Source organism: Castor canadensis, chromosome 1 (genome assembly GCF_047511655.1).
Source record: "Castor canadensis chromosome 1, mCasCan1.hap1v2, whole genome shotgun sequence".
NCBI classification, from domain to species: domain Eukaryota; kingdom Metazoa; phylum Chordata; class Mammalia; order Rodentia; family Castoridae; genus Castor; species Castor canadensis.
In genome coordinates this window covers 155,228,539-155,243,074 of record NC_133386.1, presented here as the reverse complement: position 1 = coordinate 155,243,074, position 14,536 = coordinate 155,228,539, and the positions used below count along the sequence as shown (strand labels likewise).

Below are 14,536 nucleotides of genomic sequence, written 5' to 3'. Positions count from 1 at the left end.
TATCTTCTTCCTTTTTGTTGATCATTTAGCTTGCAATCAAAACATATCCAAATATACTCATGCCCAAATTACTAAGCTTTCTTATTGTATTTTTTTTTATTTAAAAGCAATACATGCTCAAAGTACAAAGTCAAACTGTACATAAGGACTCTACAGTAAAAGGGAAGGCTCCTTCTAATGCTGACCTTCGGCCTCCAGGTCCTTTTTACAGACATGGCCACTATTACCAGTTTCTTGTGCATCCTTCCAGGGGTATCCTATGCTATTATGGTGTACTCTAGTTTTTTAAAAACATAAATACTGGCTTATTTCAGATTATTTGGGAGATCAGCTTTTGCCTTTAAGAGTATATTAGAGATTATGATTATCCCATATTGGGAGTTTTTCCTTATTAGTACATCTTTTTTGTTGTTGTTCTGGGGATTGAACCCAGAATCTTACATATGCTAAGCATGTAACCATAGAGCTACACTTCCAGCCCCATCAGTACATCTTTTTAACATATTATCACATCACCTATTTAATTTTTTTTTCCATTTAAGTACTAGGTTTTTACATACCATTTAGAAAAACACAGTTGTACCTTTACACCTGTTGGGAAAATATAAATAAATATAATGCTAGCTCAGCCATTTGAACAGTCATGCAGTTTGGGATGCATCCTTGTATAATGTGACACCGCACATGCACACCATTGTTTCAAAAAAACAAAAATAGTGTCTCAGACAGGATCACCACCTCTGAGTCCCCTGTTCAGTTAACATCTTATACCAAATGGCTCCATGGAAACCTGTCCTGCTGGGGAGAGGCACTTGCCTGACCACAGCAAGAGGAACTTTAGATCACTGCACCTGAAACAAGGGTGACAGGTACTGTGCTTGCGGCAGTCATGTCTCAGCACAGGAGTGTGAATTTGGCTGCTGCTAAGGAGAGGCTTTGGAGGCCGGCTTACTTTTATTACCAAAACAACATCAATATCTGCATTTTGAATCAAAACAACTAGAGGGAGTCCAACATTTGCTGCTCACAAGTGGACCGAAGATTTAAGGTAAGGCTCTGACCCCATCAGTGGAACCTCCTCAAAGACTTGCACAAGCCACAGAGAAGATCCGTGACTAGTCCACCAGAATCTGGCTTGCTACATTCTATTCACAATCCCAAAGAAGCTCTATTGCAATCAGACCAGATCTTGGCCTGTTATGGTGGCTATTCCTTTGTCAGAAGATTTATTCTGCTACAAAGAAAAAGACGACATGTAGTGCTGATTAAAAAGTCCTGTATGTGAGGAACTCTTTCATTTTATTGGGGATTGGCTAGGACTCGGTAAGTTTCAGGAAACTTCGCAGGGCTTTTTGGCATAAGTGCTTCAGTGAAGACAGGACTCTGGGAGCAGCTCAGAACTGGACGTGGCCATCTCTTGTCCCTGTGGCAATAACTCCATCGTGTGCAAAAAACGTGCAGCAAAGCTCATTGGTCATGGGAGCAAACGCAACTGGAGCCTTCAGGTCCAGAGCCCAGATCCTGAGGGGCCTGTCGTTTGCCACAGTGGCAAGGTACAAGCTCTCAGGAGAAAAGCACACGGATCTCAGGGAGCTCATGTGGACATCACTTTCGTCCATGGCAGGGTCCAGCTGGGTGTGGCGGAGAGACCTTAACTTCTCCCCGTATAGGGATCCCACATGATCACGTTGGTATCGTAAGAAGCTGTGACGAGCAAGGCAGAGTCAGGGGAAGTCACAGGAGACAACACTGCTTTGGTGGCCCTCTAGCTTACAGATCAATGTGTAGGACCTCATGCTCCATAGAAAGACCAACTTCTCTCCAGCTGCAGAGCACAGTATACTGCAGTCGGGGGAGATGGAGCAGCAGTAAACCCACTGCAGGTGGCCCGATAACACCTGAATCTGTTTACCATGTTTATTCAGGTCCCAGAAGAGTCTTGTCCCGTGATGCAGAGACCAAAATCAAGCTGCCACTGGGTGTGAAGCTCAGATCTCTCACAACGTCTTGGTGGCCAGAAAGATTCAAAAGCAGGAGCCCTGTCTGCACCTCCCAAATCTTGATCTGTCCATCATTGAGTCCCGTGGCAAGAATCAGGCAGGAGACATCTGGCCCTTGGGAATGGGGGTAGGCCCAGTGCTTCTTGCTGGGTGGAGAAGGCCACAGGCTGAAGGCCAAACCCCATACAATCTGCCCACAGTCCAGTGTCTTCTCCTTTGGGTTACCTCGTCCTTTTGTATCATTCTTGGTGGTTCAGCTCTTGGCTTCAAACCCTCTGGGGATGAACTGTTCCTCCAATGGCCAAGGGATGAGCTTGACGATGCAGTCACATCACCTATTTTATGACATACCATAACCAATTTAATCCATGTCCCTATCAATGACATTTAGATTGTTTTCACTCTTTTCCTACCACGTGATTTATGTGTTGAATTGTGTCCCCCCCAAATTCATATGATGAAATTCTAAGCCTTAAATGGCTCAGAATGTGCCCTCATTTGGAGATTGGAGCTTTACAGAGGTAATCAAGATAAACTGATGCCATTAGCATGGGCCCTAAGCCAATATGACTGATGGCCTTATAAAAAGAGAAAATTTAGGCAGAAACATTTAGAAGGGAAGGAGATATGATGACATAAGGTGAAGCTATCTACAAGCAAGGGAGAAAGGATTGGAACTGATATTTCCCTCATAGCCTTCAGAAGTTGGTTCCTCAGAAGGACCAACACTAATATGGCACTTTGATCTCAGAACTGTAAGACAAATTTATTGTTTAAGTCACCCAGTTTGTAGTTTCTTGTTCTGGCATCCCTAGCACACTAATACAATGATGCTTCAATGAATATCCTTGTGTGTGTATGAAGATGAAGATGAAGTATATTGGTAGAATTCAAAGAAGTAAATTTATCATCTTCCAAGGAATGGTGTTTTACTCCCTCTTCAACGTTTGTTCAATTGAGTCAATGATATTCTCTAAGTCATTGTCATCTGGTCATGGAATGACTAACAACATATCCCTGAACACATGAAGTTCTCCCATGCCTCTGCATCTTTGTACATGCTCTTTGCTTTGTTTGGAATGCCCTCCTCCTGAGATGCCCTTGAAAAACTCCAATACAATTATTTCAAGTGCTTCCTCTTCTGTGAACCCTTCAGTTGTAGGCAGCCACTAGGATTGACCACAGTGATCTGCACACAAATATCTCCTAGTTCTCATACCTTCTCTTGAATGTCGAGCAGACTTATTGACTATCTTGTAAGGAACAGAGTATGGCCGAAGTGGTAATATATCATTTCTGAGATTGATTACAAAAGACTGGTTTCTGTATAGGGGTGCTTTCTCTTACATACTTTGATAGTCACTCATATTGGGGAGAGCCAGCTGCCATATTATGAGGCAGCCCTGTGGAGAGGCCCATGTTGGGAAAGATCAAGGCCTTCTAACAACCACATGAAAGAACTTGGAAGTGGGAATCCTTCCATTTCAGCCATTCGATGAGACTGGCAGTTGACAATCTGCAACCTCATGAGAGACCTTGAGGTAAAAGCATCCACCTAAGCCATGCCTGCATTCCTGACCTACCGAAACTGTGAGGTGGTACTTTCAGCTATTAAATTTGGGAGTAAGTAGATATGTGGGTGTAGATAAGTAATAATCCTGAGCTTCCAAAGTTATTTGGACATATTTCTAGTAATGCTTATAGCATACTACAATGTTTTTATGTCTAAGTATTCTTCATAACTTGACTATCTCTGAGGACAGGAAACCTGGCTCCATCACCTTAATATTTAATGTATCTTATGCAAAATCCAAGCCTCCACTATCACTTCCCTAGATAGGTACAAGAACTTCCAACCTAGGTTATCTAAATCCTCACTAGCCCCTCTGTTACCCATTCTTTTCTCATCCTTCTGAAATATTAAAAAAAAAAAAAGCAACCTATTATTTAAGAGCTTAAAATCCTTTTTATTTTTAGGATAAAGGCCTAAATTTTAGTTTTGTTTTGTTTGCTTGAGACAGGGTATCACTATGTAGCCTAAGCTGGTCTTGAATTTGTGATCCTCTTGCCTCAGCTTCCTGAGTGTAGGGATTATAGGAATGTACCACAATGCCCATCTAAGACCTAAATTTTTAACACTGCTTCCGAGGCCCAGAATGGGATGCTTGTCTCACCAGGTTACCTCAAGTCACTTCCTTCTTATTCCCAGTAAAACAACAACAAGGCCATTCCATTCCTCTGCTGAACCTTGCTCCTTTCCTTCATCAGTGTCTGCACACACCATTCCCTCTGCCCAGGATGCTTTCTTCTTTTTCTTCACTTGATATCATCTCCTTGTTTAAATCTCAGCTCAATGCTATCTCCTAATGGAAGTCCTTCCTGCCTTCCATTCTAATTCAAAGAACACTATAGAGTAAGCTGGATATGGTGGCTCACACCTGAGAATCATAATTTGTGACCAGCCTGAGCAAAAAGTTAGTGAGACTCCATCTCAACCAATAAGAAGCTTGCACAGTGGTGCATGCCTATCATCTCAGCTACACAGGAAGTGTAAACAGAAGGATCACGGTCTAGTCTGACCTGGGTATAAACATGAGATCCTGTTTGAAAAGTAACTGAAGCAAAAAGGGGTGGGGGCATGTCTCAAGTGACAGAGTACCTGCCTAGCATGGGTAAGGCCCTGAGTTTAACCCAGTGTAGCCAAAACAGAAAACCAAATGACACTGTGGCCTTCCTTTATAGTGTTTATCAGAGTTGAGAAAAAATAATTGTTTAATTAGGGTTTTAGTATTTGTCTGCCCCATTGGATCCTATGCTCTATGAGAGCAGAGACACATTGTCTTATTCAGCACTGTATCCCCAGCACAGAGCACAAAGTAGGGGTCAATACATTCTCGTTCCAAATCAATTAAAGGCAAGCATTTACTACTCCTGAGACAGAAGGGCCCTGGAAACCTCCATTATGACCTCTTGTGACCTTAAAAAGTGGAAAGAGGACTGTGAGGATTAGGACCAATCAGAATATTGCAGGCACAGCCAAACAAAATGCTGTTTTCTGCACACCTAATTAGCATAGAGATTGAGTAACAGCCCTGGAAAAAATGACTAAAAACCTCAGATCATGTCATTTCTCTGGCACCCTGTCTTGAGACCCCCCCTCCCTAACTCTGGGGGCTCTATTGTCTCACTTTACACTTTTCTCTCTCAATAAACTCTCCTGCTCTATATACATTTCTCCTTGCCAGTGAAGTTCATTCTTCAACTTCATGAGAAGAACTCCGGAAATCTGACCCTCAAATCTCCTGTTTCACTCCTGCAAACTTCATATCCTTTCATCATTTACACAGTTAGTGTTCTGAATGTCATCTCTCTATGCCAATGTTACCTGCTATAGGTACTGATCTCTGAGGGGCAGAGAACCCAACTTTAAACAATTGTGTGACATAATACCTAGCAATGTCCTGCTATGGGGTGAGGACACAGGATTGGTGAAGGAAAAAGGCACAGAAGTATTTATTGAGGCCATTCAAATTTTGGGTCGTTAGGGACAGTGTGGGGTTTAAAGAGTCCAGGTTGTGGATTCAGGTTTGGGCTCCAGTTCTGCTATTTAAAAGGTGTGTGGCTTTGGACAAGTAACATTCCTCTCTGGTCCTCAAATTACCCAACCATAAAATGAGGATATAATAACATTTTTTTAAGGTTGTTGGGGGAATTCTATGAAGTAATACTCAAGCCCTAAGAAATGCTTTAGGAGCCAGGCAACAGTGGCTCACGCTTATAATCCTAGCTGAGTTCAGGAGGATCATGCTTCAAGGCTAGCTGGGGCAAATAGTTCATGAGACACCATGTCCAAAATAACAAAGCAAAAATGCACTGGAGGTGTGATTCAAGCAGTAGATTGCCTGCTTTGCAAGCCCTGAGTTCAAATCCCAGTCCCACCCACAAAAAAAAAAAGCTTCAGGAAATGCTCAATAATGTTACCCACTATTTTAACCTATGGTTTAAAAACAAAAAACTGCTCATTTGGTACTGGGAGAAATTTAGAAATATTTGAGGTGTTGTGAAGCTCTCTATGGGAATTAGGGTTGGAACACTTAAAAATATAATGCCTAAACCTCCATCCTTTTCTCCATATTTTAAAGTCTTAAAATTGAAGCTAGTGGGAGAAAGGAAAGAGAAGTAGCCTCCAGCTACAGTGACAGTAGCACCTGTTTGCACCTTCTCTCAGAAGCCTGTCTTCTATTGTTTTCACAAGCCATTACCCAAGGCTAAGGGAGGGCTGCCTGTTCAGATTCTTGACACCTGGCAATTTGTGAATGATGCTTCTTTTGGAATCTGGAGTACAATCAGACTTTTTCTTCCTCTTCACTGTATTGGTGCCTTCTAAGTGATCAGAGTCTACCAAGAAGGGGCCATTCAAATGCCCTTAGAAAATACCAAGTCAGAACTGCAACAAGGAACTGATTCAAAGACCAGGACTCTGCTACTGAGACCCAGAGGAAATATTTCTAAAAAAAAAAGAAAGATACAAAAACATCAGTTAATCTTCCCCGAAGACTCAGTGTTCTCTAGGGGCCTCTTTCTTCTTTCTTGAAGGCACACTCTGTTCTCCAGCAGAAGGTAGGAACCAGTCCCAAGATAATTTATTTTCCTCACCCCTTTAAAACTTATGAAACAGCTTCCAATTCTAGAAATTCCTCCTTTGATCAGAAGATAAAGCAGAACAATGCTGGGGAACGAAATGGATTCCTAAGGGACATTCTTCTAGGGCGTGTAAAGCTTGTCTGGAAGTGCCTGTGTACAGAGGTGGGTGGGGTTGGTGGAAAACTAGGAGGGCCACAGCCACAAGTTACTTCTAGACTCCCTATAGGATACTATCTATCTATCTATCATCTATTTTTCCCTTTTGGATAGGATCCCCTGAACTTTTGGATTTAAATAATCCTTTCTGCCTCATCTCTCGAGAAGCTGTGACTACAATCTCCAGAGAGATGTAGGCATGTTTATTGTAACGAAATGATTACAGGGCTTTCTCCACTCCACATTTCTGCCCCCCTAAAAAAAGAAAGGGGGAAAAGTTGGAGGTTTCTACTTAGATTCTCTTTCCTTTCTTCTCCCCTCACCCCCGCCAGTGGAGAAGCTGTCAATTTATCAGCTCTCTCTGATCCTTAATCTAGTTACAAAAGGCATACGTTTGTAATCTAGTTACAAACGCTACGGAACTGAATTTGAACCATGTTTGTGCCCCAGCTGTCTGTAAAATGGGATTTTCCAAACTGCTTCCTAATGCTATGTAACTTATCAAATGAACGATGGAGGGCCAAAGACTTCATAAGCAAGATCTTATTCAGTGCTCCTAAGGAAGATATGATTACCATGGAGATTAGGAGAGAAGATGTTTTGTAATGTAAAAGGAGCCGTGTCTGGCTATGCGTTGTAATTATCAGGTTGTTTTCCTCACCTGGCGCTTGTGAGGATGAAATGAGACCCCAGCGTGAAAGCGCTTTACATACTATCAGGCACTTTACAGAACTCACGTGATGGGTTACTAATTACACACTCCTCAGCACCTGACCCTCCACGAAGACTTGGTAAATGCTGGTTGGAGCGAACGATTTTGTCTGATCTGTTCCTTTCAGCCTTTCAGTCCAAACTAATCTCGGCGCGGCCTGGGGCTAAAACCACAAATCTGGGAGTCACAGCTCGGATGGAGGCTGGTGCGGAGCCCCGACAAGAGGTCACAGGAACAATAGCATACACTTCAGGGCCCAGGACAGTTGGCGGGGCTCCGGCGGCCAGACCTGAGAAGTGGCGGGTCCCGAGGGCCCCTTGGGGCTGCACGGAAGGGCATCCAGTGACCGCCAAGTTTCCCTAGGGGCGGGGGGAGCCGGACTCTGGCCCCCACCAACACATCTCCAGCCTCACGAGACGCGCCCGGACCCCGCCCACCACCGCAGGTAGGCCATCCGCACCAGCCAATCCGCAAGACGCCTGGGCACGGAAGGCGGTGCTTGTTCGGCCGGAAGTGACGTGTTGTGCTTGGCTGGCCGCAGAGTCCGCCCGAGCTCTCAGCGGCTGGTTGAGCCAGCCTAGGGGAAAATGGCTCGGACCGTGGCGGCTGCGACCGCTCGAGTTGTGGTGGAGACAGAGGCTGTGGCAGCGTGACGTGAGGAGCTGTCGGTACGTGTGGGGCGAGTACCAGGACCCTGCTGTGCGAGGGCACAGAGGGATCCCGGGATGGGCGGGTCCCCTGCCGGGGCTCCCGGGGCTCTGCTGCCCGCCTCTGACGCTCCATCCCGTACTCTTGGCGCTGCCCAGTGCCCTGCTCACCTCCCTCCGGGCCTTGCTTCCAACCCGGCAGTTGCCAGCCGCCCTTCGGGGATGTGAGGGGAGGGGGTGCTCCTGTATGTTAGTTCTGTACCATAGGGGGAGGGGAGGTCACCCCCTGTTCCCTGGGGACGGGGCTGGAGCCACTGTGGCTGGTCCTGTTTTCTTGTGAAATTATTCTGGTGAGTGTGTTTTGAACTTTTAAGTTAGGACCCCATTCACCATATCCTGTCCCAGCTCGGTCTTTGGGGACTAATGATTCTTTTTCTTCTCCCGGGCCCAGCCCCCTGCCCCCACCCTGTTGCCTTTTTACCAAGAATTTACGTGCTTTGGAAAGGCAGTATTTGTGTGTATTCAGTGCATCATCTTTCTGGGAGGGCAATTAGATTAAAAATATTTGCTTAACTCTTCCTCAATGACGGAGGAACAATAAATACTTGAAGGGAAAAAAGCACATACTCATTTTTCCTCACTAAATTGTTTGGCTTTAAAAAACGAGATTCTCCAGCTATGGAATTTTTTAAGGTTTGGGGGGGCAGAGATTGAAGGGGAATATGAGGAAGGAGAAACTGAGAAGGAAAGCCTAGGCATTTAAAAAAGAAAAAAAAAGTGAAACAGTGGCTTTCCCTATATTGGTCTGATAGAAGTTGAGGTTATAATTATATTTTTATTTTAAACAGTGGGTTTTTGAGTGAAACGAATGAGGCGTTCCTCTTTGCATAAGATTACTGTTTAAAGAGGCAAACTAAAAACTTTCCAAGTGGGCTCCAGACAAAACAACCTTGTTGGGAAAGTCGTTTAACATATTGAAGCATCAAAAGTCCACAGGAAGGGTAAAGACATAGTATAAGGAGTGGGGAGGCTGCACAGCGGTCCAGGAATACACTGATTCCAGGAAAGACTTTGTACCTTTGCCTCCTTGACTTATGGTTCAATCTGTATGAAAAACTCCTTTAGCAGCTACTAGTTCATGCTGTTATTCACAGTTGCAAAATAGACTGAAGTGCCTGGTTGAGATTTACAAACTTTTGAAGTTAACTCCTTGTTTAACATTCACACTGTGAGTACTGAGAAGCATTATAATTGATTGAGAATATAAAGATATTCATTCAAATTTAGTTCAGAAGTGATTTTTGCATAGGTATACAACACATAGGGGTCCCATAAATTCCATACATTTTTGGTTACGTTAAGATTTAAAGTAATTTTTTTTCATATGAAAATCTGTCCTTGAGGGTAGTGGTACGCACCTGTAATCCCTGAACTCTGGAGGCTGAGATCACAAACTCAAGGCTAGTCTGGACTATATAGCAAGATTCTTTCTCAAAAAATAAAGGGAGTGAAGGAGGTCTCTGCTATTTGTTTTGTATCTGTGTTGCTTTGCAACTCAAATTTTATTTTAATGTTTTCCTCTACAGGTTTCACAACTTTTTCAGTTTTATACAATATAAAAGTTGAGTTGCTTACATAGGAATTTTAGAAATGACTGTAACTTTCTGTAACTAGCAGTGTATTAAGTGTATGACTCTTTGTTTCTTCTGCCATTACAAGTTCTAAAATTTTCATTTAAGATTACTGTATCAGTTTCCATGTTTAAAAGTCTTTTCTCTAGCACATTGTTTGGCACATAGGTACTTTCAATAAAGTGAGCTTTATACCAAAGGAAAGTTTTGAATTTCCTACTTACAAGAGCATTGCGCACCAACCTTCAGAGCAGCAGTGGTACAAAACACTTTATAAAAATGCTTTGTGTACTCAGCACAAGGCCCTGGGTTCTGTCCTCAATACTGAAAAAAAAAAAAAAAAGCTTTGTAAATTGTCTTGCTTTGATAACACAGATTACGCATTTTATTTATCATATTCCAAAAAAGAATTTAAGGCAGGTAAATGATGGTGAACGTTTTAGTGTGATACATTCATATAGTTCGTGATTTGATTTGATAGTTGCAACGAGGTGGACTAAAAATTAACCCTCTAAAAGATCTTAGAGTTCCAGGGAGCCCCTGAGGATGCCTGATCCACTGCAAGAGAAGCAAGAAAAGAAAAAAGAAATAAGATGATGGCTTGCTCTCAAGAAGTTTTCTAGTTTACCTGGGAAGACAGACTTACAGATTTAAGCAGTGCAGTTAGAAGGACAATGGTAGATCCAAAGTGCTAAAAAGAGCGTGATCACCTGAGCTGGGAGATGGAGAAGAGTGCGTGGATCTGATGAGAAAGATGATGCTCAAGTTGAGACTTAAAAGATGATTTCCTTCTATTGAGGGCAGGACAGTGAGATAATCAAGCAAACTGCTTAATTGTTTTTTCTTGTCACCTGATGGTATTATGTATGTTCTTTAATGGGAATTATGGTCATACTTGGAAATATTGCTGGTGCAGAAAAGTATTTTCTAAGTTGTTTATAAGATTATGGTTGAGACTAGAAGAAACTTCTTTGTTTTCCCTGCTGTGGTGGAGTTAGTTTTTAATATCTTCATTTTGTGCATTTGTGTATACTTTGTATCCTTTCTTTGCAATTTGTTATTTCTAATATGAATTCAAAACACAGTGTGCTCCAAGACATTTTAGGCTGTTAAAAAGGAGCTGTATACAATTTTTAAACTATTTCTTAAATTTAAAATTAGCTATTTGGGTTTAAAAAAATGGTATTTTAAACACTTTTAATAGATTTGAAGGCAGTTGTTGGCTTAGCAAGTACTCATTGTTTTCAATCTTAAGAATGTATTAAGATACTATATAATTAGCATCCTTTCTCTTAAAAATAAAGCTTACAGTACAACAGTTACGTTGATATGATTAAGTAAGGTATAATGTTGAGTCACTTTATTAACTGTGGATTGACTTTCATTAAAAACAAAAACAAAACCAAGAACACTAGAGGCTTATTTTAGACAAGACAACTGTGGCTAAAAATAATAAAGTAAATAATATCCTTACGTTTGTATTGATTGATGACTATAGTTTAGCTAATGCTTCCCTCCCCCAACTTATTACCTGTGAAGTAAGCAGAGCAAGTAAATAGTCTCCATTTTCTTGAAGAGGAAAATGAGATCCAAAGATGTTCTGGCTTGTTCAGCATAACAGGTAAGAGGCATTACTTGATCCTGGGTTTTACAGTGCCAATCCCAGTGTTCTTTTCTCTGCATGTCTTCACAAGGTATTTGAGTGTTTAGATATATGGCCATATCAAGTTTTTGGAGTGTATATTAAAGAATAAACAAGTTTATATTCCAACTACAAGAGACCAACTATAATCCAGAAAATATTTACAAAAAAAGTGTAGTTTCATTGAAGATAGATAAGAGTAAATGGACCATTTTGTTTTGAGAAATGGTCTCACATTGTAGTCTAGGTTGGTCCCTCTTGCCTCAACCTCCCAAGTGCTGTGATTACAGATGTGAACTACCACATCCAGCAGGCAAGATTTTTTATCTTAAATACTAAAGTTAAGCAGAAGAAGAAAAAGGTGATGAGATCTCAAGGACAATGTAATTTAAATGCACAGGGAACAACTTTGAGGAAAGCATAGGTAAGGGAACAAAGTATAGATTTAAGTATTTACAGGCTTATTTGAAATGATGGGGACAGGATAGAAGTGAAGTAAGAGATGAGAACAGACATCTGCAATAAAGACTTTAGAGGCTAGTGGTCAGAACTTTTTCATTATTTGTATGATTCAGGAAATCTTACCTCATGGCTATGAATTCACTTTGGCTTGAGTAGTGAGGTAGACGTGGAAGGTTAAGAGGGCTGAAGGAGAGTTTGGATGACTAACTCAGCAAATGTAATGCTAGTTTCTGTTATGAAACAAGTGAGAGACTCCATACGGAATTTGAGAGAAAAGAAAGGAATAGGCAATATTAAGAAAATAGATGTAAAAATTCACAATATGAGATGCCCTAATTGAAACTGGCCATTAAAAAAAATGAGGCTTTTTTTTTTTTTTGGCAGTACTTGGGTTTGAACCCAGGACTTTGTACTAATGAGGCAGGTGCTCTACTGCTTGAGGTACTGAGGTTTGAACTCAGGGTCTTGAACTTGCTAGGCAGGTGCCTCTACTACTTGAGCCATGCCCCCTAGTCCTAAAAAAAAGGTATCTTCCTATAAAAACAAAAATTGGCAGTTTATCTTCAAAAAACACTAGTAGTAGCAGGAAGAAATTATTAAAGTTCTTTTGTGAAATGAGAGGAAAAAGCAAGGACAAAATTCTCTTCCAAGATAAAAGTGTGTGGGAAATCAATGAGGAGACTACAGAGGGAAATCAAGGCAGATACTGCTTTCTGATGAGGTATAGGAATAAAACATGGATGTCGATAGGAGCGACTTCTTTTTAAAAATTCCAGTCTAATTAAGGAATAGGAAAACACTTTTCTAAATGTTCTATTTGAAGGATTTTCCAAGGCATGTATTTTTCTCCCAAGAACTAATTATTCTTGGAAATAAACCCATAAGTAGCTATAACTATATTTAAGTGACTTTATATGTGTTCCTAATATTAACTTATGATCTGATACCTCTTTACAGCTTACTGTATGAATCTGTTTTAGTCTATAATAGGAGAAAAGATGCTCTTTGGCTCCAGGGAATATGGAATAGCCTACTTTCATCTGACTTGATCTCAGGGCATTTGTCAGATTAGGATTCTGTGCATATTGAAATGCAGGATAAGTCATGTTTATTGTGGTATAAATTATGTATAAAATTCATCCATTTTGGATGTATGGTTCTGTGAGTTATGGAAAACAACAGTTGTGTAACTGCCACCCCCACAATTAAGATATAGAATATTTCCATGACTTCAAAAAGTATTTTTAGGCCCCTTTGTAGCCACTTCACTTTTGCTTATCCCCTACTCCCTGGAAACAACTGATTTGCTTCTATACCTATATATTTGCCTTTCCTTGAAAATCATATATATCGACATCATATAATATATACCCTTTTATTTTCTTTTGGTGGTACTGAGGCTTGATCCTAGGGCCTTGCACACATGCTACATAAGCATTCTATCATTGAGCTATACCTCCAACCCCTCTAATTTTTATTGTTAATTATATGTGTGTATAAACACAGTTTGCCATTTTATCCATTTTTAAGTGTACAGTTCATGGGTATTAATTAGTCACTATGTGGTGCACTCATCACCACTGTCTATTTCCAAATTTAGGGTGATGAACCCTAAACAGAAACTCTGTATCCATTAAGCACTAACTATTTATTCGCTTCCTTTCCTTTCCCCTGGTAACCACTAACCTACTTTTATGTTTCTATGAATTTTTCTATTCTTGATATTTCCTATAAGTGGAATCATATAATATTCATCCAACTGTGTCTGTCTTATTTCACTTAGCGTAATGTGAGGGGATTTTTTTTTGCAGGTGGGTAATGGTTCTGGAGTTTGAACTCAGGGCCTCACATTTGCTAGTCAGGCACTGTACTAGTAGGGCTATCCTGTCAGCCTTTTTTTGTGTTGGTTGTTATTTTTGAGATAGGGTTTTGATTTATGCCCAGTCTAATCTATTTGGAAGAAAGTGTTTTCCTATCCCTTAATTAGATTGGATTTTTTTTGGTGTGGGGTAGAAATGACTGGGGTTTGAGCTCAGGGCTTTGTGCTTACAAAGCTGTCATTCTACTACTTGAGCCACTCCTCCAGTCCATTTTGCCCTGCTTATTTCAGAGACGGGGTCTCTCTGTTTGCCTGGGCTGGCCTCAAACCTTGATTTCTCCTCCCCTCCCCATCTCAGCTCCCCAAGTAGCTAGGATTACAAGTGTGAGCCAATTTTTGTTTTTCTAGTCCTCTATTTATGCTTCTCCACATAGCTAGAATGACAGGCACTTGCTACTGTGCGCAGACATTGGTTGTGATAAGGGTCTTATGAACTTTTTGTCATCCTCCCAATCTCTGCCTTGCAAGTGTCTAGGATTGTAGGTTTGAGTCACCACTCCTTGCCTAGGGCACTGTTTTTAAGGTTCATCCATGTTGTAGCATATACCATTACTTTTTATGGCTGATAGAAGCAAATCAGTCGTTACATATACTGCATTTACAACATTTTGTCGGTGATTGCTGGACACCCCATATCTACCCGTTGGCTACTGTAAATTACGCTGCTGTGAGATTAGTGTGTAGATATATGAGTCCTTGTTTGCAGTTCTTTTGAGTATGCATCTATGAGTGGAGTTGTTGGGCCATGATAATTCTGTGTTTA

At 41.2% G+C, this 14,536-nt stretch overlaps 1 protein-coding gene and 1 pseudogene across 3 annotated transcripts in view; one reads left to right on the top strand and one right to left on the bottom strand.

Moving 5' to 3' along the window:
* Nucleotides 1-586: 586 nt before the first annotated feature.
* On the bottom strand, nt 587-2,331 carry LOC109687713 (WD repeat and SOCS box-containing protein 2 pseudogene; annotated as a pseudogene).
* Nucleotides 2,332-8,024: 5,693 nt separating this feature from the next.
* Pik3c2a (phosphatidylinositol-4-phosphate 3-kinase catalytic subunit type 2 alpha) overlaps nt 8,025-14,536 on the top strand; it is a 94,850-nt gene continuing 88,338 nt past the window's right edge. For all 3 annotated transcript variants that reach the window (XM_074042380.1, XM_074042373.1, XM_074042391.1), the window contains exon 1: nt 8,025-8,180. The gene's annotated coding sequence lies outside the window, so the exon portion shown is untranslated. The remainder of the gene's footprint in view (nt 8,181-14,536) is intronic.